We start from the raw sequence: 24388 nt of genomic DNA, 5'->3' as shown, positions 1-24388 counted from the left end.
AATATGGAACACGCCTGGACTCACAAGTCATTCTTATGGGATCTGCATTACTTCAAAGACCTCCTTTGCCCACACAACATCGACGTGATGCACACCGAAAAGAATATTGCGGAGGCCATTTTTGGTACATTGTTCGGCATAGAGGGGAAGTCAAAAGATTATCCTTAGGCTAGAATCAACGTGGAGGCTCTATGTCATAGACCGTTACAAAACTTGCGACAACGGAAAGGAAAGGAAAACGTAAGAAAGCCAAAGGCATGGTTCAATCTTGAAAGGCCAGTTATGAGGGAAATGCTATTGTGGGTGAAAATGCGGTTTATGTTCCCCGATGGGTATGCTGCGAATCTAAAGAGGGGAGCGAGTCTTGAGAAATTGAAAATATTTGGTCTCAAGATTCATGATTGGCACATACGGATTGATCGGGTAATGCTGGTGATGTTGCGTGGCTTTATCCCTGAGGATGAATGGCTAGTACTGCCAGAGGTGAGCTATTTCTTCCATTCTTTTTGTGCGAAATAACTATCTCCTGGCGTGCTTGATGAAATGGAAGAGTTGGCGGCGGAGTTGATCTGCAAATTGTAAAAGATCTTTCCACCGGGCTTCTTTAATCCAATGGAGTATTTGATTTTGCAGCTCCCGACCGAGGCAACAATGGAGGGGGCGCGTTCAAAATTCATGGTTCTACTCAACTGAGAGGATGCAGAAGACGCTTCGAGCTAAATGTAAAAATAAATGTAGAATTGAAGCATCGATGGCCGAGGCATTCATTACTGAGGAGGCGGCAAACTTCGCGACATCACACTATGAAGCCAAAAATCATCATTTGCATAACCGGAAGCCTCGGTACAATGATGGCGAACCTAAAAAAGGCCGATCCAACCTGAGACTATTCAAAGGGAAGCTCACACCTTTCGGTGCTTCGAAATGGAAATCATTCGATATCGAAGAATGGCAGACCATTTCATTGTACATCTTCACCAACCTCACAGAATTATGAGTACATCGAGTATGTTCTCGGTAAATTATTGTTCCACAACTTTTAATTCCTTTGAACTACTTTTATTCCCGAATATTTGATATAGTCGATAGGTCGTCGAATTCTCGGATGGAGCGGTCATCGAAAAGGATTCCGTCGCAGAGTATGAGCTTCTCGGAAAGCATGGAGGCGACTATGCCGGTTTCAGCTCTTGGTTCAAACAAAGGGTAATTAATTACCATTAATAGCCCATTTGATTTCTTTGTCTAATTTGCGTCTAATGCATCCATTCTTTCGTATTAAACTTGTAGGCTGATGCAGAGTCTATGGATGCTGATTTGAGATAAGTCGCTAATGGTTTTGACTATAAGGTCCGTTCATTTGACAAATACAACATCAACGGGTATCACTTTCGTACCTTCGGCAAAGAGCTATCTATGCCCGACCTAAAGACTACAAATTTTTCTGTCACTGGTATCGGCGAAGGAGGCACCGAGTATTATGGAAGAGTTGAAGCAATTTATGAACTTCTATTCTATGGTGAAAACCCACCTTCCGTTGTAGTCTTCAAATGTTATTGGTTTGAGCCGAGGGAGACTAGAAGGACTCATGAACATATAATGCTAGTCGAATCAACCAAAACACCCACTTAGAGGTTCCCGATGTCTATATTACAGCTCAACAGGCGACACAAGTTTTCTATCTACAGTGAGCCTGCCAAACTGATCCAAATCTAAAAGGTTGGGATGTCGTTTATGAAGTGTCACCACATTTTTGACCACCTACCCTCAATGAAGAGGATTATGAACCTCACATTAACCCAGAGACATATGAAGGAGAATTCTTCCAAGAAACACGTATGTCCAAGAAACATTTCAAGAACCGCTCTACTGCACCCCAGAACATTGAAGTTGACAGCGACAGTGAATCCGTCGTAACCCCTGAGCCCGAAGAGGAAGAGCCGGAAGAAGAAGAGGTTACTGCTACGGATGACCTACCACTTCTTGACCGATCACATAATGGTGACATTCCACATGTTCTTCCTGATAGTGATGATGATGATGATGCATTTATTGATGATAGTGATGATCATGATGCATTTATTGATCCCGAAGGATATATACAAGAGCACGATAGGAAGTTATTAGTTCATGACAGGTATTCAACTATTACTATATATAAATTTTCATTTCATGTTAGGTATTCAATTTTTATTAGTCATGTTGGTATTTATGATGATAATACACTTAAATTATATACATTTTATTACTCATGTAGGTATTTATGTTGTACTAATTTCATTTACTCCTTGTCATGACAGGTGTTGAAAAATGGTGGGAAAGGGTCGAAAGCACTCCGCGGCTCCTTCTTCGTCAACGGGTGATGGGAAGGGTACTTCCATTCCTGCGTCGCCTCTTCGGAGAGTGTTTCTCTCTACTCTGCATGGAGTGGCTGCTTCTTCGACTCTTGCGGCCCCCGTGAGAGGAGGTTGACCCATTGCGAAGCCGAGAGGTACTAAAGGTACACCAGGCCGCGGGAGAGGTAGGGCGGTGGTTGCCACGCCTTCGTCGCTGCCACCCCAAGCTGATTCAACTGAGCACAGGACTGCTAGGGTGGATTCGTCTGAGGTAGAGGCTACCCAGTCTCCGGTTCACGAGCCTCGGGTCGACGAGCCTTCGACCAACGATACTCGTGTCCGAAAGGCTTCGTTCCAGGCGACTCCGGAGCAAAGCAGGGATGATGGTACGTCCAAAGAGACCCATTGGGATACCTGGCCTGATCTGGGTCAGCCTGAGCCAAGTGGCCATGTTGATAGCGACGAGAAGCTGGGTGAGGGGGCCACCGTCTACCAGTGTGGTAGTTCGAAGCTCCCACTCGTGCCGGTGACCCGCGAGCACAGGTGGTCGATTAAGCAAAATGGGGAAAAGTAAGTTAATTTACTCTTATTTAAACTTTTTCCTTCATGTTTTCTCAAATCTAATGTTTTGGCTTTAATTTTTCATACTGCAGGGGCTGGATTGTTGCCAAGGGTATCCGCAAGCCCAAAAACTTCCTTGGTGTGCTTTGCCGTCAAAACTTCCCGGGGTTTGTTATGTTGCCCGGTCGGGAGCGAGAGGTAGGAATGACCTGGGAGCACTACTTGGGTGGCCCAGCCTCGCCGGAGGTGGAGATCGACGGTGTTTTGTGCCACACGAGGGCCGACATGGTGATCCGACAGTTCTAGGTAATTTCTCCTTTACACAATTATAAATCAACCATATCTAGTTATTGTACTAATTGGTGTTGTCTCGTTTGGACCTACTACAGGTGTGAGGACGGATACAAGGAGGACGCAACAAAGGTTGTCGAAACCGAATGTCCCCGCCTACTTGAAAACTTTCGGCACAAGGCTCGGATGTAGGTTGTTCGAGACTACTATGCCTCGCGGCGTATTAGGAAGAACAAGGCGAAGTGCCGCGATTCTAAGATGGAGAAGGAGCATTACATGAAGGTAATTACATATTATTAAGGACTTGTAGTTAGTTTCCTTGATTTGTTTCTTACGCGTTGTGCTCAAATTTCTCTTTATTAACTTAGGTGCCCCAGAGATGGTGTTTGGATAAGATGGATTGTTGGGAGGCCTTGGGAGATCAGTGTTTCTTTGAAACGTGGGAGGCTAGCCACAACAACGCCGAGGAGAGGCGTGGTAAAATGGTTGGTGTGCCACACCATCAAGGGAGCGTCAACTTAATCCAATTTGGCGAGAACTGGGTATGTGGTTTGCTTCATGCCTCATTTAATTCATTCTTAATGTTATCTTAAGCCCTTTACTAATACATTTTTCCTCTCTCCCTCTCTTTTAGGCGCGTCACAATAAGACGGAGGTGCCATAGATTTACGACCTGTATGCGATGGCCCATACTGCCTCGTACAAGAAGGTCAAGGCATTCTCTGAGTTTGACCTCGAGCATCCAGATAACTTCACCAACATCTCCTCCCACCACAAGCTCGTGAAGTACAGAGATCACGGGAAGGTGATGAAATGGGAGGACTTTAACCAAAGCGAGTGGCCTATTGATCCAGAGCTGCTGATGATAGCTGATAATGGGAGGCCCCATGGCTCGATCGCCATTGGAGACGGCCTTGTATGTTGTCCTAGCACTCTTTGGTAGATAAAGGCACGTCAAACAATCTCCTGTCATGAGATAACACCTCGTCCAAAGCCAATTGAGCTCGCCATTGAGGTTAGGTTAATGGACTCAACTATCTTTCCGCATTATGTTGTGCATGGGAACCAATATGATTGCAATGCTAACAATGAGTTGTGTTGCAGGCTCCTATTCTGAAGGAGAGAGAGACTCAACTATTCTTCATATTATTTCAAATCTTGCATTTTAATGTCCGTTTCATTAATAACTAAAAAGTTTGACTTGTCGAAACCAAATGTACAGTCTATATGCGAGACGGCCGGCCATGTCCCTCCGGCGATGCCAGTCATTAACATGGTAGAGACGGTGAGTTTCATTTCAACGCAGTGATCTCAAGAGTGTCATCATGCTAACGACACATTGCAAACGATGTTTGGTGTAGAATATCTCCCGAAACGCATCGCACGACCCTTCTACAGTGGATCCTTCTTAGGGCAGCCTTCTCCAGGTGAAACAAGCCAGAGCCACCGTGCTTCACCGCCATGATGACGATAATGGTATGTTATTTCTAGTGTTTTGCTTAACAACCGCATAATGGTCCAGTATGGCTTAATAAGCCTAGTTAGCTCCAAAATGACATATTTCACCCAACTTAGTTCCAAAACGACATATAGTTAGCTTGGCTTCCACCTAAATGACATAATTAGCTTAGTTAGCTCCAAAATGACATATTTAATAAAAATGACATATACTTAGCTTAGTTAGCTCCAAAATGACATATTTAATAAAAATGACATATACTTAGCTAAGTTCTCTCCTAAATTACATAATAAGGCTTACGTAGCTCAAATATGACCAATTCCCCATAACTTAGCTATTCAATGGCCTATAATTAGCTTAGCTAGCTCCAAAATGGCTTAGTAAGCATAGTTAGCTCCGAAATGACCTATAGTTAGCTTAGTTAGCTCCAAAATGGTCTATTTAATAAAAATGACCTATACTTAGCTAATTATCCTCGAAAATGACATAACTAGCTCCAAAAAGGCATACTTAGCTAACTTTGCTTGAGGAAGAGGACAAGAGGAGAAGAAAGAGGAAAAATGAAAAGAAGGAAGAAGAAGAAGAAGAGATGGAGAAGGAGGAGAATGAGAAGAAGGAGAAGGAGCCCTCCTTCTTCTCCTTATTCTTCTCTCCTCCTTCTTCTCATTCTTCTTCTCCTTCTTCTTCTCTTCTTCTTCTCTTCCTCCTTCTCCTTCACCTTCTCCTTCTCCTTCTCCTGCTCCTCCTCCTTCTTCTTCTTCTTTTTCTTCTCCTTCTTCTTCTCTTATTGCTTCTTCTCTGTCTTCTTCTACCTAGCTTATTTTCCCCAACAAATACATACTTAGCTAATTATCCTCCAAAATGACATAATTAGCATAGTTAGCTCCAAAATGGTCTATTTAAATAAAAATGACCTATACTTTAGCTAATTATCCTCCATAATGACATAATTGGCTCCAAAAAGGCATAATTAGCCAATTTAGCTTGAAGAAGAGGACAAGAGGGGAAGAAAGAGGTAAAATGAAAAGAAGGAAGAAGAAGAAGAGAAGAAGAAGAGAAGAAGAAGGAGAAGGAGGAGGAGGAGAAGAAGGAGAAGGAGCCCTCCTTCTTCTCCTTCTTCTTCTCCTTCTTCTTCTCTTCTTCTTTTCTTCTTCTTCTGATCCTCCTCCACCACCTCCTCCTCCTTCTTATTTTTCTTCTCCTTCTTCTTCTCTTCTTGCTTCTTCTCTTTCTTCTTCTACGTAGCTTATTTTCTCTAACAAAGATATACCTAGCTAATTATCCTCCAAAATGACATAATTAGCTTAGTTAGCTCCAAAATGGTCTATTTAATAAAAAAATGACCTATACTTAGCTAATTATACTCCAAAATGACATAATTAGCTCCAAAAAGGCATAATTAGCTAATTTAGCTCGAAGAAGACAAGAGGTGTCACACCCTGTTTTTACTAGCACTTATCTGTATTGTGAAAATCTGAGCTTGTTAAAACTTTTTCAAGACGAATGTTGTGAGTTCCATGATTGTCATTGTACGATTGTGTGCGTGCTCATGTGATGATAAAACCCTATTTTATAAAGTAGTGATTTCCAAAAACCCTTACTTATTTCTAAACAGGGAAAAACCCTACCTTGAGTTGCACTACATGCCCTTGATAGCAATCAGTGCTTCTACTCAAAGTTGATGATCTGATTTCAACCTATCTTTATATTCCAAAACCACAAAAATAATTATTTTTGTAATTATTTACCTAATTAAATAATATGTCCAATTCTGACGCTGGAATTGGTATTCCTACATCGAAAAATACTTTTCTGTCTTAGAAAAATCTGATTAAATTTAGAGATGATCAGAAGGACATATATCTTCCATACATAACATATTAAACCCTATTTTATATTATAATTATTGAATAAAACCATGAAAGTAATTTATGTCTGTTTTAACCTTTTGAAATATTCCCAAAGGAAATATTCTCAATAAAATCCTAGAAAATTGCAGTGATATCCCTAAGCTATATTTGGTGTCGGCATAAAGTTTGACCTTGATCAAAGGTGATTCAGGACCCCAAATAACCCTAAAACCCCTTCTGTCGAGATTGAAGTTAGAGAAACTCTACATAGCAAGGTTTATCCAATGATGCTCAAACTTTGCAAGAATGCCTAATACCTCAAATGATGGTTCCACACCAAAAATGGGATTTGTGGAACTTAGTTTGCCCACACTCTCTTTGGAAGGGACAGATCTGGTCATATTGGAGTGTTTTCAAGTTTACAAAGCTAAACTTGTCCGATGGAGCTCAAACTTGGTGAACCCCCATGATTTAGCACCAAACCCAAACCTGTTAAGTTGCAGCACCAGTGGTGGGGTGCAACCCCTTCAAACGACTGGCGAGCACCTTCTGACAGATAGGGAAAAGCCACCTTAGCCACAGCTAAATCCAACTCCTTTCTCCAAACTCATAGATTAGGTGGCCAGTATCTGTGTCTAACACAGTCAACTGGCCCCTCACTGGTTCAAAGTGGAAAGAGAAAAAAACCCAATTTAGATTTCAGTTCAAGGCTGACAGCACGAGTATTTCTTGTCTCCCTTGACCAGCCAAAGATCCCTCAAGACCCAAACAGCTAGCCACACTCCCAGGCAGTGCCAGGAGGTGCAAGACACGTCCAAAGTGCCTCAGAGCGCACCAGCATGCCGTGGCATGCCAAAGCTGTGCTCTGGGCGGGCTCCAGGAAGCCACCAAGGTGGGGGCAGTGCTCTCGGCCAGTTCCAGCCTCCCCCCGAGGTTTCCAACCTCTTCCCTGACAACCTCTCTACGTCGAGCAACCCTCAGGGCCCCTCCTCTCCCGCGCTAGAGCTCGTGCGACACGTGCCCGTGCGCACCATAACTGGCCGAGGTTGCGTGGCCACGGATGCTTGACTTCTCCCCCTCTCCCTCTACAGCAGATGGCTCTGGTAGTCCAAAACCATGTCCTGAGACCGTGGATTCGGCCCCAGCCTCTCTCTGCACCCTCATGCGTGCCATGGTGAGTCACTTACGCTCCCGGATCAGCTCACCATCGTGGGCCTATAAATAGCCCTCCCCCTCGCTCCAGCACCCCTCAGATAGCTTCACCAGGATCACTAGTACCTTCCTAGCGACCCCAGCAACCCAGCAGAGCCCCGGTGCTCGAGATCGACCGAGGCCCCTCCGCCTCGGAGCTCCGGTCGATATCCGGCTACACGAAGGTTCCTGCGCCCCTCGACTCACCAAACTGATCCTCTCAACCCCACGAAGCTTTCCCCCAACTCGCCCGAGAATTTCCGTGTCTCTAGCCACCTCCTCGACCACCTCCCGAAACTCCTCCGCCACGGCCTCCTCGTCGCCGGCGAACCCCTGCCTCTCCGACGTAGTTCCGACCACCAGCAGGTAGGCGACAGCAGGGGAACCCATTCCAGTCCTTGTTGGGGCTTGAGAGCATCGGCAACCTCGCCGGCGTGCTCCTCCTCCTCTGTGGCGAGAGGTAGGAGACGACCCCGACAGGTGTGCGCCACCTGTCGGTTGCCCAGCCTCCTCCCCCACGTTGTCCACAGCCAGTGCCCGCAGGGCCCTGCACGTCAGGTTCAAACCTGATGGTGCGCGTGCCTAGGCTGGCTGTCGGCTAGACATGGGCCAGCCCATCTCCAGGCCGAGCCAGGCCAGGAGTTTTGCCGATTTTCTTTTTATTTTTAAAAATTTGGTTTCTAAGATATTTATAAAAACATTTAACCAGTGTAAAAATATGATTTTTCCAATGTTATTTTTCTAATAATATGTAGTATTTAATAATATGATTGGATGAATTTTTCTACAACTACTCTGTTTTACAATAATAAAAAGGACTAAATTGGAATAGTTTTGCTTCTGTTTGGTTAATTTCAAAAATGTTCCTTCAAGGGAAATTAAGGCAAATATTTTTTGAAATTATAACTTAGATTTATCGGTAACAAAGAACATTTTTAAAATGACTTTGTGATCTGTTTCTGTGTGAGCTATTTCTTAATTATGGTTTTATCGACGATAGAAAACCCGTGTGATGAGGGAATCGGAGCGGAAGACGTCGAAGACCCCGGATAATTAGCTGACCAAGGCAAGCAGCCCTTTGACCATGACTGAGCATATGTTACTTTGCATGATTAAAAGAGCACGTATTTTCGTTGCATATGATCATAAGTGCCGGTAAACATTTGATATGATTTACCGATGGCTCCCCCGGAGCACGTGCATTGAGCTTGATCCTACCCCTTGAGGGTCATGCTAATATCATGTTGACAATTAAGGATAGAAGTAGTATTATCGTGAGCATATTGATGATATAAAGCAAGAGTTTGCGAAAACCCCGTCGAGTGCCACTAATGCCTGAGGGTGATGATGAGTTAGGTGGTTACTTTTGGTGAAGTGATGCACCCGGTATTTGTGTGAGTATGGTTTCAGAAATGGGATTAGATTTATGATGTGTCGACCGTCCCATCCTTACCAGTACGACCACGTTACCCCTTATGGGACGGGGCTATGTTAATTACTCTGGCCGGTGCTAGCGAAGAGCCACATTACTAGTGGCGGGAGTGATCTGTGGTCACTCTCGTGATGGGGTCATGCCAGATAGGACGACTATGCCATTTTTCTGAGTTCCAGTCACACTTGGCTCCTGCATGGTTGGTACTGTCTAGAGTCGGTGCTCGTAAGACGTACAACATATGGGCTGGGTACCAATCGAGCGGACCTCTTTGGCTAGTATCGTCAGGGGAAAGGCACTGATCGGGTACTTACCTTGGGTATGTTATATACCGCGAGTCGTTGATGACACGGAAGTTTCCTGGATCTCGTGGGTCCAGCGTACTACATCTGTAGAGTGTAAAACTATTCGAATAGTCGAGTCCACGGTCAAGGACAGTTGGGTAATCCTGCTTAAACTACGTCCAGCTATTTCCACATAAACCAAGTGTGTGTGTGTGAGGTGATGAAAAAGGTGTTGTTATGAAAGTAATAATATGACAAGGTTTGGAGACTTGGCATATTGCGTGAGCCCGGATGGCTCAGCCCTCGGCAGATATATTGATATCTATAACCTGTTCTTCAAAAGTAGTTCTTTAACTTGATGCATATTCATGATCATTCCACTAAGATGAGTTACACCAAAGATGCATGATGTTGTTATCCTTCACTTTCATTGTTCATATCATGGGATGTTTGCGAGTACATTCAAAGTACTCATTGGCTTGCCACTCGTTATGTTATTGACCAGACATGGATGGACCAGAGTTTGGACATGAGTACGTCTTCGGAGACGCCCTTGCAAACTAGGAAGCTTCCGAGTCAGAACGCATGTCGGTGTAGGCTTGATGGAATGGGCACCCGCTTAGCCCCTATGATTTCCGCTACTAGTCGTATCAGAGTGATTTGGCCTTAGGCCCTGCTTTGTGAGCTTGACCATTCGGTCATGTCTTGTAATAATCGGTACTTGGATTTAAGACTCTTTTTTTCGGTATCTGTGCCAGGTCAGCATTGATCTCTGGTATCACTGAGCACGGCGATCTTGACTCAAAAGTCGGGGTCGCCACAAGAGTACAAGAAAGAGGAAAAATGAAAAGAAGGAAGAAGAAGAAGAAGAAGAGAAGAAGAAGAGAAGAAGGAGAAGGAGAAGGAGGAGAAGAAGGAGAAGGAGCACTCCTTCTTCTCCTTCTTCTTCTCCTTCTTCTCTTCTTCTTTTCTTCTTCTTCTCCTCGTCCTTCTCCTTCTCCTTCTCCTCCTTCTCCTCCTCCTCCTTCTCCTTCTTCTTTTTCTTCTCCTTCTCCTTCTCTTCTTGCTTCTTCTCTTTCTTCTTCTACGTAGCTTATTTTCCTCAACAAAGACATACTTAGCTAATTATCCTCCAAAATGACATAATTAGCTTAGTTAGGTAAAAACATCATAAGAACCTTGGTTAGCTCATTAAATGACTAATTTAGCTCCAAAATGACATAATAAGCTCAAAATGGCATAAGAACCTTGGTTAGCTCATGAATATTATATACTTAGCTTGTTTTCCTCTAAAAAGACATACTTAGCTAATTTAGCTCCAAGAAGAGGAGAAGAGGAGAAATGAAAAGAAGGAAGAAGAAGAAGAGAAGAAGAAGAGAAGGAGAAGGAGAAGGAGGAGAAGAAGGATAAGGATTCCTACTTCCTTCTTCTTCTCCTCCTTCTTCTTCTTCTTCTATTCTTCTCTTCTTCTTCTTCTTCCTTCTTTTCATTTCTCCTCTTCTCCTCTTCTGGGAGCTAAATTAGCTAAGTATGTCTTAATGGAGCTAAATGGATATGAAACTTACTTATTTCTTCTCCTCTTTATCTAGTCTTCTTCTTCTAACTTACTTATTTCCCATTTTGCAGATTACATTCACTTCACAGAAGCTTGGATTATATTGATGGAGTGCGTCAATATGGTTTCTTCTAAAATGGCTTCACGGAAGCTTGGATTGAAACTGTTGTAGTAAATGGACATGAAACTTTGTATGTATGTATGAAGCTAGTGTAATATATGGTTTGGTAAGGATCAAACATGCATAATATGTATGTATTATGGATGAAACTTATTTTAATATGCCTATGAGTATGCGGCAGTTTGTGTGAAATATGTTATGTATTAGGGATTATGGATGAAACTGTCAAATATATATTATGTATTATGGATGAAACTGTCATATATACATATATTCCTGATTTGTGTGAAAATTGATGGATATTATTAAAAATAAAATAAACAGTGGCAGTTTGGACCCTTTGTCGTCCGCCCACCGTCGGCAAAGGAGCTACAACAGATGGCAAAGGGCCCAAACTGGCCTTGTGAATCAAACTGGGTGCCCCCTTTGCCGTCTGCCATGTTTGTGGGCAGACAACAAAGGGGCAATGGGCAGACGGTAAAGGGGAAAACGAGAGGGGCTTTGGTGGCACCTTTGCCGTCAGCCCACCAGCATGGCGGACGACAAAGGGCTCCATGGAAGACGACAAACTATTTGTGGGCCCAGCAGGCTGCCATTAGCACTTGATGGAGGTGCCCGTAGATGTGGCATCCCATATTCTTCGACATCCGCCCCCTCACGGCAAAGATCCTTTGCCGCCAGCTGTCACAATGCCGACGGCAAAGAGGCTCTTCACCGGATTTTTGTTTGCCGTCCAGTTCGTCATTTGTTGACGGATGATAAAGGCCTTTGTCGTCTGGGGTGTCCCCCTTTGCCGTCTGCCATGGCAGACGACAAAGTATCTGATCCCTGTAGTGCATGTTGCCATTCCGGGTCCCCGACTACCTCTTTGCATGAGGGAAGCTCGAAGGCCCCTCCTCCCTCGCTCTATTGACCGGAGCGACGTGTGCCCACGCGCGCCAGATCCACCAGAACACCATGGCCACGCGTGCACGCACCTCCTAGCTCTCTCTCCCTCTCAGTGGGTCACGAAGGTCCTGAACCACGTCCGCACCCCGTGATTTCGACCCATAACGCTGACTACTCCTCCTGCGAGCTACAGTGAAACCACCGGTACCACCGGCTCAGTACACCGTCGGGAGCCTATAAATAGGGCCTCCCCCTCGCTCCAGCACCTCAATCCCACCACTCGAGCGCCTGAATTCTATGCCTAGCCTCTCCATTTGAGCATAGCGAGCTCATGTGCTCAAGATCGACCGAGGCCCCGCCGCTTCGAAGCTCCGTCGATCTCGGGCTATGGGCCAGGTCTGGTGTTCCTTTCACCTCCTACGGGTTCCTACCAACCTCAGGGAGCTTCCCCATCACATCCCCGAGCTTATCCACGCCCGTAGCACCCAATTCATTGACCTCCCGAAACTGCTCCTCCGTAGCACCTCGTCGCCGGTGAAGCAGGGCATCCCCGTCGACCTCTCGACCACCAGCATGTAGGCAACGGTAGGTTGGTTCCATTTCTGCCCTTGGTTGGGCTCAAGGCCGTCGGTAGCATCGCCGGCGAGCCTCCCCTCTTCTCTGTCCCGAGGTGGAAGATGACCCCGACAGGTGGGGCTCACCTATCGGTGGCTCCTGTCTCTCCCTATATCCCCTCTCGGTTGCTGACCACAGGGGCCTGCGCGTCAGGTTTAAACCTGGCCACACGCGCTCCTTGGGTGGCTGGCTAGGTGGCTAGCTGGGCTGGCCCAAGCCTCGAGCCAAACCAGGCCTCAGCCTAGCCTCTTTTCCTTTTTCTGTTAAATCTGTTTTGAAAGATTTTATAAAAATAAATATTCAATATAATTTTATTATTCTTCCACCATAATACTTCTAAAAATGAGTAGTATTTAACAGAGCCTTTGGAATAATTTTTGAGACAACCTTTGTGTTTTATAATAATTAAAAAGTCTATTTGGAATTGTTTTGCTTATGTTAAATTGATTTTAAAAATAATCCTTTCACTAAAACCAGAGACAAATATTTTAAAAATAACAATACGGATTTATCGAATTAAACAACATTTTTAAAGTGCCTTTGTGATGTGTTTTTGAGTGAGCTACTTATTTCTTTTTATTTATTATGACAATAGAAACCACGTTTGACGAAGGAGTTGTACTTGAAGACCCTGAAGACCCTGGATACTTAGCTGATCAAGGCAAGCAGCCCTTTGACCATGTGTGAGAATATTTTATATTGCAAGCTAAGTAGAAAAAATATTTTCGTTGCATGTGATCATATATAAGTATGGGTAAATCATTGAAGTGATGTTACCGATGGCTCCTCTGGAGCACTTGCATTTTGAGCATGATCCTACCACCTATGAGAGTCACGCTAATATCATGTTGACAAGTAGAGCTAAGAATAATAGAAGCATGAGCATGATGATTGTAAAATCAAAGGTTTATGAAAACTCTATCGGGTGCCACTAATGCCCGAGGGTGATGATGAGTAAGGTGGCCACTTTTGGTGAAGTGGTGTACCGGGTATTTTGCTGTGTGTGGTTTCGGAAATGGGAATAGATTTATGATGTGTCAACCGTCCCAACCTTACATGTGCGACCACATTACCCCTTTATGGGACGGGGATTTGTTGATTACTCTGGTCGATGCTAGCAAAGAGCCACATTAATAGTGGCGGGAGTGATGTGTGGTCACTCTCGTGACGTGGTCATGCCAGGTACGGCGACTATGCCATTTTTACGTGTTTCGGGCACATCGTTGGTCCCTGCATGGATGATACTATCCAGAGTCGATGCTCGTAAGATGTACATCCAGAGTCGATGCTCGTAAGATGTACAGTTGGGTAATCCTGCTTAAACTACATCCAGTCGTTTCTGCGTAAACCAAGTGTGTGTGTGTTCAAGGTGTTATTCGAGAAGAGTGGATATGACGAAGTTTGGTGACTTGGCATATCGAGTAACCCGAAGAGTTCAGCCCTTAACAGATATGTTGATATCTGCAACCTGTTCTTCTAAATACCATCTAGCTTATGTCGCACATCCATGATCATGTTTATTCACCGTTTAGCTACTATCCACCAGTACAACATATTACTTGTTATCCTACCAGTTGTATTATTCATATCATGGGTTGTTTGCGAGTACATTCAAAGTACTCATTGGCTTGCCACTGTTTATATTATTGACCAGACATGGAAGAACCGGAGTTTGGAGAAGAGTACGTCATCGGAGACGGCCCTGCGAACTAGGACACTTCCTAGTTAGAATGCCTGTTGGTGTAGGCTGATGGCACGGCCACCCGCTTAGCCCTAAGATTCCTGCTACTACTTATGTCACTGTGATTTGGCCTTATAGGCCCTACCTTGTGAACTTGACCTTATCGGCCATGTGTTGTAATATTGCGGTACTTGGACGTAACACCCTTAATATTCAACATCTAAGTGTTCTGTGAGCATTGTTCTCTGGGATCACTGAGCACGTTTATTCGGTGATCTCGACTCGTAAGTCGGGGTCCCCACACATGGTTGGTTCGTCTGCTTCACGGATTCGTTCTTTCCCATGCGGGATCACACGCAAGATGACCATTTCCCTAGATACCACTACTATCATTGACGTGCTAGTTCTCTCATTTCTTTAGCTATGTCTCGCTGCCTACCACCTGTTTAATAAGCCTCCCATCTTTTCTATGAAAAACCTCTAACCTTTCCACAACCCAGAAAACCTATGTTTGGCTATTTTATCACTTGCTCAACCTTTTGATAGCGTTTTTAGTTGCTGTTGGAGCATATATTGAGCATATATCTCCATATGTGGTTTTGGTACTTGATGACAATTCCTATGGACTAATGGTTGCCTTAAGTTACATTTATAGGATTTGTCCATAGGCACTTCTTGAAGTCCATCTGTTGGGTTCAAGGAGTTTATATGATGACCAAGATGGTATTCAAGGTATTATCCAAAAAATGGTCATAGAGACGCATGGTTGATCAAGATCTCAGACAAAGAGTAAATCAAGATGATCAACACACAAAGCGTACAAGATGTACCGAGAGGGATCAAGTGATCCCATGGTATGGTAAGCATTGTCCATTACGTGTTTGTGTACTAACCCATGGTCTTCGTGAGAGTTCTATGTGGGGGTTAGGTGTGTTTCCATGAGCTTGCGTCAAAGGGAAGATCTCATACAACCCATGGAGTATGATGTCAAGTTGTGATCGTCATCAAGATTGCGACGTGCAAGTTCAAGTGGATCAGCACGAAGATAGCATGCTTGAAGCTTGCCATCCATTATGGTGGCAATGGACTTGTGAAGATATGCTGAAGAGTGGCTCACCCATAGTGAGTATGGGGGAGCAATCAACTAGTATTCATCAAGCCAACACAATCAAGAAAGGTGGTCCATCTTGAGGAAGCCAAGATCATCATCATCTAGCTCAAGAGGATGAGGTGCAAGGTATAGGTTTGCCCTTGATAGGTCTTCTGGTTAGGATAGATTGTTGTTCTATCAAGGGGGGCTCTCAAGTGAGTAGCTTGATCGTATCGTTCGTTGAGAGCTCAAACCATTTGCATCCTTGCATCATACTTCTTGGTTCTTAGTTGGTGTTTCTCTTTGTGAGTTTTAGAGCTTATGGTCATCTTCATGAAAAGCTCGAGTTCATCGAAAACGGAGTCCATATGCATCTACTATGATGTTTTCGATGTTGGAGTTTTTGCCGGTTCTTCATTCATAGAGATCTCACATCTCTATATCTTTGGCATATTCATAACCGCATGGTCTTAAGATTTCCAGCCGCTGTTTGGATAGCCCTTGTCGTCCTGAATCCAACAAGCTTGGGTTTGCTCGATTCAGAGCTCGTATGCGAAAGTTATGGCTGTTTCAGTGGCGAGCGGTAGTACCGCTGGACCTAGCGGTAGTACCGCTGGACCTAGCGGTAGTACCGCTCGACCTAGCGGTAGTACCGCTAGAGTTGGCGGTAGTACCGCTGGCCCTAGCGGTAGTACCGCTGGCTCGCGGTAGTACCGCCCCTGGTCAGCGGTAGTACCGCCCCAGGAGCTTAGTACCGCCTGCCTAGCGGTTGTTCGTGGACGGACCTTTTTGCGAAGACTTTCGTGGCGGTGGTAGTGCCTTTGCACTACCAAGGGCCCAGCGGTAGTACCGCTGGGGCCAGCGGTAGTACCGCTGGAGTGCCAGCGGTAGTACCGCTGCAGCTAGCGGTAGTACCGCTGGAGTGACAGCGGTAGTACCGCTGGGGTGCCAGCGGTAGTACCGCTGCAGCCAGCGGTAGTACCGCTGGAGCTCGGGCAGAGAGTGGGGGTAACGGTCTGATTCTTCCCCCCACTATATAAAGGGGGTCTTCTTCCCCCTTGCCCAATCCATCTGTTGAGCTCTTGTTCTATCTCCATTGTTGACATTCTTAGAGCTTGATTACTCTCTATCCCTCCAATGACTCTTGCTTGTTCTTGAGGGAAAAGAGAGAGGAGATCTAGATCCACATCTCCACCAATCACTTTCTCCTCTATGTGAGGGGAACCCCTTGGATCTTGATCTTGGAGTTCTTTGTGAGCTCCTTGTTCTTCCTCTCATATTTCTCCATAGCTTTTGTTGTTGTGGAGGGATTTGAGTGTGAGGGACTTGACCACTTCGTGTGTTCTTGCCATTGCATTAGTTGCATCGGTTTGAGTTCTCCACGGTGATACGTGGAAGTGAGAAGTTGAGAAGCTTACTACCTTCGGTACTTAGTACCCTTGATATTGTTCATCGTGGATGCTTTGGCGTCCTAGAAGCTTGGTGGTGTCTCGGAGCTCAATCATTGTGGTGTGAAGCTCCGGGAAGCGTCGGGGTCTCCAATAAGGTTGTGGAGATTGCCCCGAGCAATTTGTACGGGTACCGGTAACCGCCCCCAAGGGTTGCCACGTGTACGGGTTCGGTGACCGCCCCCAAGGGTTGCCATTTGTACGGGTTCGGTGACCGCCCCCAAGGGTTGCCATTTGTACGGGTTCGGTGACCGCCCTCAAGGGTCCCTTAGTGGAATCACGGCATCTTGCATTGTGCGAGGGCGTGAGGAGATTACGGTGGCCTTAGTGGCATCTTGGGGAGCATTGTGCCTCCACACCGCTCTAACGGAGATTAGCATCCGCAAGGGTGTGAACTTCGGGATACATCATCGTCTCCCCGTGCCTCGGTTATCTCTTACCCGAACCCTTTACTTATGCACTTTACTTTGTGATAGACATATTGTTTATTGTAATATATCTTGCTATCACTTAGTTGTTTATCTTGCTTAGCATAAGTTGTTGGTGCACATAGGTAAGCCTAGTTGTTTGTAGGTTTTGTGCTTGACATATTAATCGTTAGTTTTATTCCGCAGTTGTTCAAGCCTAAACCTTAACTATTTTAAAAGCGCCTATTCACCCCCCCCTCTAGGCGACATCCACGTCCTTTTCAGTTGCAGGTGCGGTTCTTTCCATGTGAAAACATGGGTTCCTTGTTATATCGCAATATTATTGCTATTTAGTTTAATGCACCTATACACCTGTTAAAAGGCAGAAGACTTAGCCTTATGGATGGGTGTTTTGTTTCGCATTTCCCGCCTTAGTTTCGGCTACCAGTGTTAACTTCCATATTTTGCGCTCCTGACATGCTTGGATTTGTTATGGGAACCCCCTTGATTTTCGTTTTGGGATAAAACTCTTCTGGCAAGGCCCAACATTGGTACTATATTTTCCCACCATAATAACACTGAAAAACGTAGGGTGTCATGAACCCCAGGAGTAATTCAACATAATACAGGGACGACCAGTGGTGATGATGCTGGTCCTAAACAGAGCACTGTGAGGGGCCAACCTATGGCAACTTAGGTGATTTCTATCAGGGTCCCGTGCGTGTAGCTTATCTGTCGTGTCCTAAGAACGAGATATGCGACTCCTATCTAGATCGTCGACGAGTCTGGTGGCCTTGCTGGATTTGTTTTACCTTTGTAGAATGTATTGTGCGAGTGATTCCATGGATACTTTGGGCTATCTCGAGGTTGAGGTTTTCCACGAGGAACCCGAGGAGATCACGAGTTTTCTGTGGTTGAGGTTTCCGAAGCAGCGTGTGGTAGTTTGTGATGGACTAGTTGGAGCACCACTGCAGGGTTAAATCTTTCGGAAAGCCGTGCCTGCGGTTATGTGGCAAACCTGGAAACTTTGTTTAACATCGGGTTCTAGAGAACTTGAAGTAAACTTAATTAAAACATGCCAAATGTGTGCATAACTGTGATTGTCTCTTCTCTTGAGTTCTGCATCCAAAAGAGGACAGAGTGGGGTTATGTTTGACGTAAGTATATGTTCATGATCACCTCATGATCATTCTAGTTCTCGCTCATTTTTGTGTAGATCACCCCCCCCCCCCCCCGCTTATTCTTGTACCCGTAAGTTAGCCACTCAAATAAATGCTTAGTTGCTAGCTGCAACCTCACCACTTAACCATACCTCACCCATTAAGCTTTGCTAGCCTTGGTACCTCTGGAAATGAGCTTGTTGAGTCCTTGTGCCTCACAGATTACTACCACAAACATTGCAGGTACAGGGAAAGCGATACTTGACGTGAGAGTGATGATTGTACTATTTGTAGTTTCTTCTTCTTCTTCTTCTTTATCGATCTAGGATGGGTTCCAGGCCGGTAGCCTGGGATAGCAAGGATGGACGTTATTCTTTTATCGTTTGTTTTTGTCCGTAGTCGGACCCTTCTCTTTTACATGGCGATTGAATATATTGTTGTATTGTGTTGTTCACGTTGTAGCTTGAGGCGAGTGTAAGGCAATTCCATATACTCATCCCTTCTGTCCATGTACTTGTAATGATATCCATTCTAGCAAAACGATGAGATGCTCTTCTATCCCTGTTGAGGCCCTCGAGTCAAAGGTACGGATATGATCGCATCTTGGGTGTTACAAGTTGGTATTAGTGGAGTACAGACCTAGGAGATCCCTTGATTAATCGAATTTGGCTGAGTTGAGTCTAGTGAAGAATTACTTTGAGTCTAGTTATATATCAGAGAGTAGGATTCATTTTACTCCTCTTCTATGCTCTAGTGAGGAATCTTTACATAGGAATTTTAATCCTGCTCCTCTTCTCACTTATTTTCTAGGATCACATCAGTTTTTTGAAACCTCTACATTGGCGTTGTGATCGGGGTTTTGTTCTTGGTGCCTCCTGTTATCGAGGAGTTGAGCTCCACGGGATTTTTGTCACACTCGCTATCGTTCAGTTTACTTAGTATCTCAGGACGGAGGATGTTCGAATTTTCTTCAATACTTGTAGTGGCGAGAGGAGTCTGGCATCCCCAGTACTAGTGGAGAGCGTCCAGATGTACTGGCATACTTGGTATCATTGTTATTATGAGGGTCTGAGGTAGATGAGTTTCCGAGATCTTTGTTATGTCTTGACAGATGTGATACACTAGACGGTTAGTGTTATTACTAGGAGTTGAGTGATGGATTTTACTCCTTGTATCCGTGGACTCGATTGGATAACTAGAAAATTGTGGGAGTTCTTAGGTGGGAATTCAAGTAATAACCTAGGATTATCTTCCTACAAATGCATCATGTGAAGTTGGGGTTTGACATCTAGTGGATTCGTTTGTTCACGGTTTTCTTAAAGCGGTTTGATACGTCTTAAACGTATCTATAGTTTTTGATGGTTTCATGCTGTTATCTTGTCATCTTTGGATGTTTTATTTACCTTTTTTATCTTTTTTGGGACTAACTTATTAATTCAGCGCCAAGCGCCAGTTCCTGTTTTTTCTGTGTTATTGACTCTTTTCAGATCTGATTTTGGAACGGAGTCCAAACGGAATAAAATCCCCGAAATATTTTTTTCGAGAACGGAAGAAGATCGGGAGACTTGAGGGCCAAGGCAGTGGGCGCATAGGGGGCCCACAAGCCTTGTTGCCGCGGCCAAGGGGGAGGTCGCGGCAACCAAGCTTGTGGCCCCCCTGGCACTCCCGTGCCTTAGGCTTTGGCCTATAAATTCCCTAAAAATCCAGAAAAAATCAGGGAGTCCATGAAAACACTTTTCCGCCGCCGCAAGCTTCCGTTTCCGCGAGATCTCATCTCGAGACCCTTCCCGGTGCCGTGCCGGAGAGGACTTTGGAGTTGGAGGGCTTCTACATCAACATCATTGCCTCTCCAATGACTCGTGGGTAGTCTACTTCAGACCTACGGGTCCGTAGTTAGTAGCTAGATGGCTTCTTCCCTCTCTTGGAACTTCAATACAAAGCTCTCCATGATCTTCATGGAGATCTATCCGATGTAATCCTCTTTGGCGGTGTGTTTGTCGTGATCCGATTAATTGTGGATTTGTGATCAGATTATCTATGAATTATATTTGAGTCTTTGCTGATTTCTTATTTGCATGATTTGATATCCTTGTAAGTCCCTCCGAGTCTTGGGTTTTTTTGGCCAACTAGATCTATGATTCTTTCAATGGGAGAAGTGCTTGGTTTTGGGTTCATACCGTGTGGTGACCATTCCCAGTGACAGAAGGGGCAGCAAGGCACGCATCGTATTGCTGCCATCAAGGGTAACAAGATAGGCTTTTATCGTAGATATGAGATTGTCCATCTACATCATGTCATCTTGCTTAAGGCCCTACTCTGTTCTTTTGGACTTAATACACTAGATGCATGCTGGATAGCGGTCGACGTGTGGAGTAATAGTAGTAGATGCAGAAAGTATCGGTCTACTTGGTTTGGACGTGATGCCTATAGATATAATCATTGCCTTAGATAACGTCACGACTTTGCGCGGTTCTATCAATTGCTCGACAGTAATTCGTTTACCCACCGTCTACTTGCTTTCATGAGGGAAGCCACTAGTGAACACTACGGCCCCCGGGTCTATTCACACCTATCGTTTCCACTTTCACTTTTACTTTGCTTGTTTACTTTGTTGCTTTCAGTTCTCACTTTGCAAACAATCTATAAGGGATTGACAACACCTTCATAGCGTTGGGTGCAAGCTCTTTGTGTTTGTACAGGTACTTGAGACTTGACGAGATATTCCATTGGTTCGATACCTTGGTTCTCAAAACTAAGGGAAATACTTACCGCCGCTGTGATGCATCACCCTTTCCTCTTCAAGGGAACACCAGCGCAAGGCTCCAAGGCCGCGGGGAGATCCTTTGCATATTTGCCAAGGAAGTCCCTAAAGGCGTAGCCGTAGCAGCAGGATTCCTGGCGCCGTACCAGGGAAGGTCTGTTGTCGCAGTAGCAGAAGGATTTCTCGTGCCGTTGCCGGGGAGAATCAAGTCAAGAATAGTCCCTCTTCAACATGCTGATTTCTGGCGCAGGGAGGAGATCTATCCAAGTAGGTGTCACAAACTCGTCTCTTGCATTTATTTTTTTGCGAGTTGCCTCTCGTTTTCCTCTCCCCCACTTCACATTTGCTGTTTTCATTTTCCTTTCTCCTTTCCCGTTTTCATTTACCTTTTTGCCGTTTTCCTTTGTCGTTTTCTTTTGCCCGCTTCACTCGCTTACTTCCTGCTCGTTCGTGTGTGGGATAGTCCATCAATGGCTAGACCCACTGCTCCAAACGATACCCCTAAGAACGAAGTTCTCAATTTCAGGCAGAATGAGGAAGAAAATTTAAAGGACGCTTGGTACAGGATTTGCAATTCTCAAAGTAGATCTACTCGTAAGCAATCTACTACCGTTCTTCTTCGTAGTTTTTATGTTGGAATCTCTCATTGGAATAGGTATATTCTTGATACCATCGTAGGCGGGAATTTTTTGGGGAGCCATACTGTTGACTCCGATGGAGCTATCATGAATTTGGTAGGCTCACCTCGCTCATGGTTAATGGAACTACCTTGACCTTGGAACACGTGATGCAAAGGCTTGACGCTATTGAAAACAAAATTGCCACAAATTACCTTATTGAGGATTTGGACAGAAAGATTCACAATCAAATTACTCAGTACGGATCCAAAGTGGGAATGGTCTTGAAAAATTTAGGGGAGAAGGAACCTATAGTTAATGATTCCTCTAGAATTGGCAAACTAGAAGATGTCATAACCAACTTGGGTTCCGCTTTTGCCGCTGTGCAAAATACTCCAAATCTCACTCTCAAAAAGACCGTCAAGTCTGTTTTCGTTCCTAAAGCTAGTGGTGAGTCATCCAACCGGACTGCTTCCCTTCAAGTCCATGCAATCCATTTCAATATCAGCAAGATAAATCATCTTATTTCTTTCGATAGTTCGTCTCATCTGCCCCAAGTTGTCTTTGTTTTTCCCACCATCCCGCCCTTTTTCTCCAATGATTAAATTATCATCCAAGTGTATTTCTTTTCATGATGCTTCCACTATCATCTCTTCTGTGTTGCTCCCAATGATTCATTGTGAAAATGCTCATGTCTAAGTTCATCGTTCTTCATTCTTTTTTTCTCTCTGGTGGATTCAATTCAAGATTACGGTGTTCATCATATCCTTTCCATCCTTTAAATTCTTTCCCGTGTTGGAAATTTTTAGTCAAACCTCTCTTGTTTAGTCATTCCTTTCTTTCTATCGATGGTGCTGAAGATATCTCACCTCATCAAGTTTCCAATTGTACCAATGCAATCAATCTTTCTTAGTAATCAATTCAACAATGTTCTCTTCAAGTGGGCCCATAACCCATAGGTTTTTCCAAGATCTTACGTGCCACTTCTAATCTTTTTCGGAGATCTCTAGTTCTGTTCAAGTGTGACTTAAGTATGCATTCCATCAGTCATATTACTTTTCCAAAATCATGTTTGAATTCAGTTCTTTTGGCTCAACCTTTATTTCTTCATTATTCTGGAGTGTCTCAGTAATTCTCATTTGTGCTTCTTCCCATCATTCTCTCCATTTAAGACCAAAAAGTGGCACTCTTAAATCTTGTCCATTCTCTTGAAGATTATGGTTTCAGCTTCGTGCTATCATCTTAATTGTTTTCAATCATGAGTAATTCCTTCCATATCTATCAGGTGCATTTTAGAGTTGTTGTCATTTCTCGATCCTCCGAAGGCCATCATTATAGAAGATTTATTCGTTCTCAGCTTTGAGCTTTCATGCTCAAATTCTTCCCAATTGTTGTCTCTTAGTTTGTATCACCATTATTCCAGTGCCTCATTCAATTTTCTTTGTTAGGTGGCTCAAGATCTCTTCGTTCTCATGTATTCCATTCATTTCTAATATCCCCATATGTACTAAATTCTTTAGGTGGATCATGATCTCTTTGTTCTCACGTATCTTCATTCATTCATGGTATTCCCATTCATTTGCAATCCTCAACGGTGGCTTGTTCAAGCATTCTTTAATTGAATCATCCTCTCCTTATCCTCATGTATCCTAGTTCATTGTATTATCATCTTCCATTCCAAATTCTTACCAGAGTTCTCGGTCAAGACTTCTTCAAGTTTTTTTTTCATATCTCTCTTCAATCTTTTCAAGAAGAATAAGTGTTATGTTAAATTTGTTTCTTGTTATCAATTTAACTTAGTGAAGGATAAGCATAACATAATTATCATTCTTATTTCATCTAGGCGATTCAATTCTACTTCCGGAGTGGCTCGTGATGTCAATTCTCGATCCTAAGTTGTTCGTCTTTTCTTTTCCGGAGTTCCAAGCTTGTCTCAAGTACCTCTTCGTCAAGCTTCATCTTGATCTTTGCAAGGTCATAATATTATTCTTCTGCAACCTTCAATTCTTTTCTATCATCCTTTCATCCTGGAGTTCTTCCAAGGGTTCATGAAGGTGGTTCTTCAAGCATTTAATTCATTCTCATGTGTTCTTCAAGATTCTTGTTGGAGTACCTCAAGTATTCTTGTCTTGCATTTCTAAGTGAACTTCTTCATCCATTATCATAAGGGGTCTTGAAGGGAATTTGTTTTAAGAACGCGATATTTAAACCCACCAATTCTTTAATCATGACATGTTTTAACCCATGATTTCTCCATTGAGCTATCTTGGTTTGGATTTCACCAGAATCAATTCCTAAGGATTGTTGCTATATTGGTGCTTACCAATGATCCAAGTTATCTATATATCCTCTTGGTGTAAGAAGTTTTGCATATCTTGTTGCTCCCAAGCAATCCATGTTTCATTAGTGGCTGGTTGTCACCACATAATTTTGAAATGGTTTCCATAATCCCACAACAAGCTATTCTTTTCGTTGTTGATTTTTCAACAACTCCGTTCTATTCTTATTGTAAGGATGATTCTAGTCGTGGTTTCGTCACGACATATGTCCACGTGAAAGGACTAAGGTGTGAGGCCATCGCAGCTAGGTGGCGGCTTTAGAGGGTTTGGTCGCAATCGAGAGACACGAGTTTACCCTGGTTAGG

Source organism: Hordeum vulgare, chromosome 4H (genome assembly GCF_904849725.1).
Source record: "Hordeum vulgare subsp. vulgare chromosome 4H, MorexV3_pseudomolecules_assembly, whole genome shotgun sequence".
In the NCBI taxonomy this organism is placed as follows: domain Eukaryota; kingdom Viridiplantae; phylum Streptophyta; class Magnoliopsida; order Poales; family Poaceae; genus Hordeum; species Hordeum vulgare.
The sequence above is the reverse complement of the archived record's forward strand: the minus strand, read 5'-3'. Positions refer to the sequence as shown.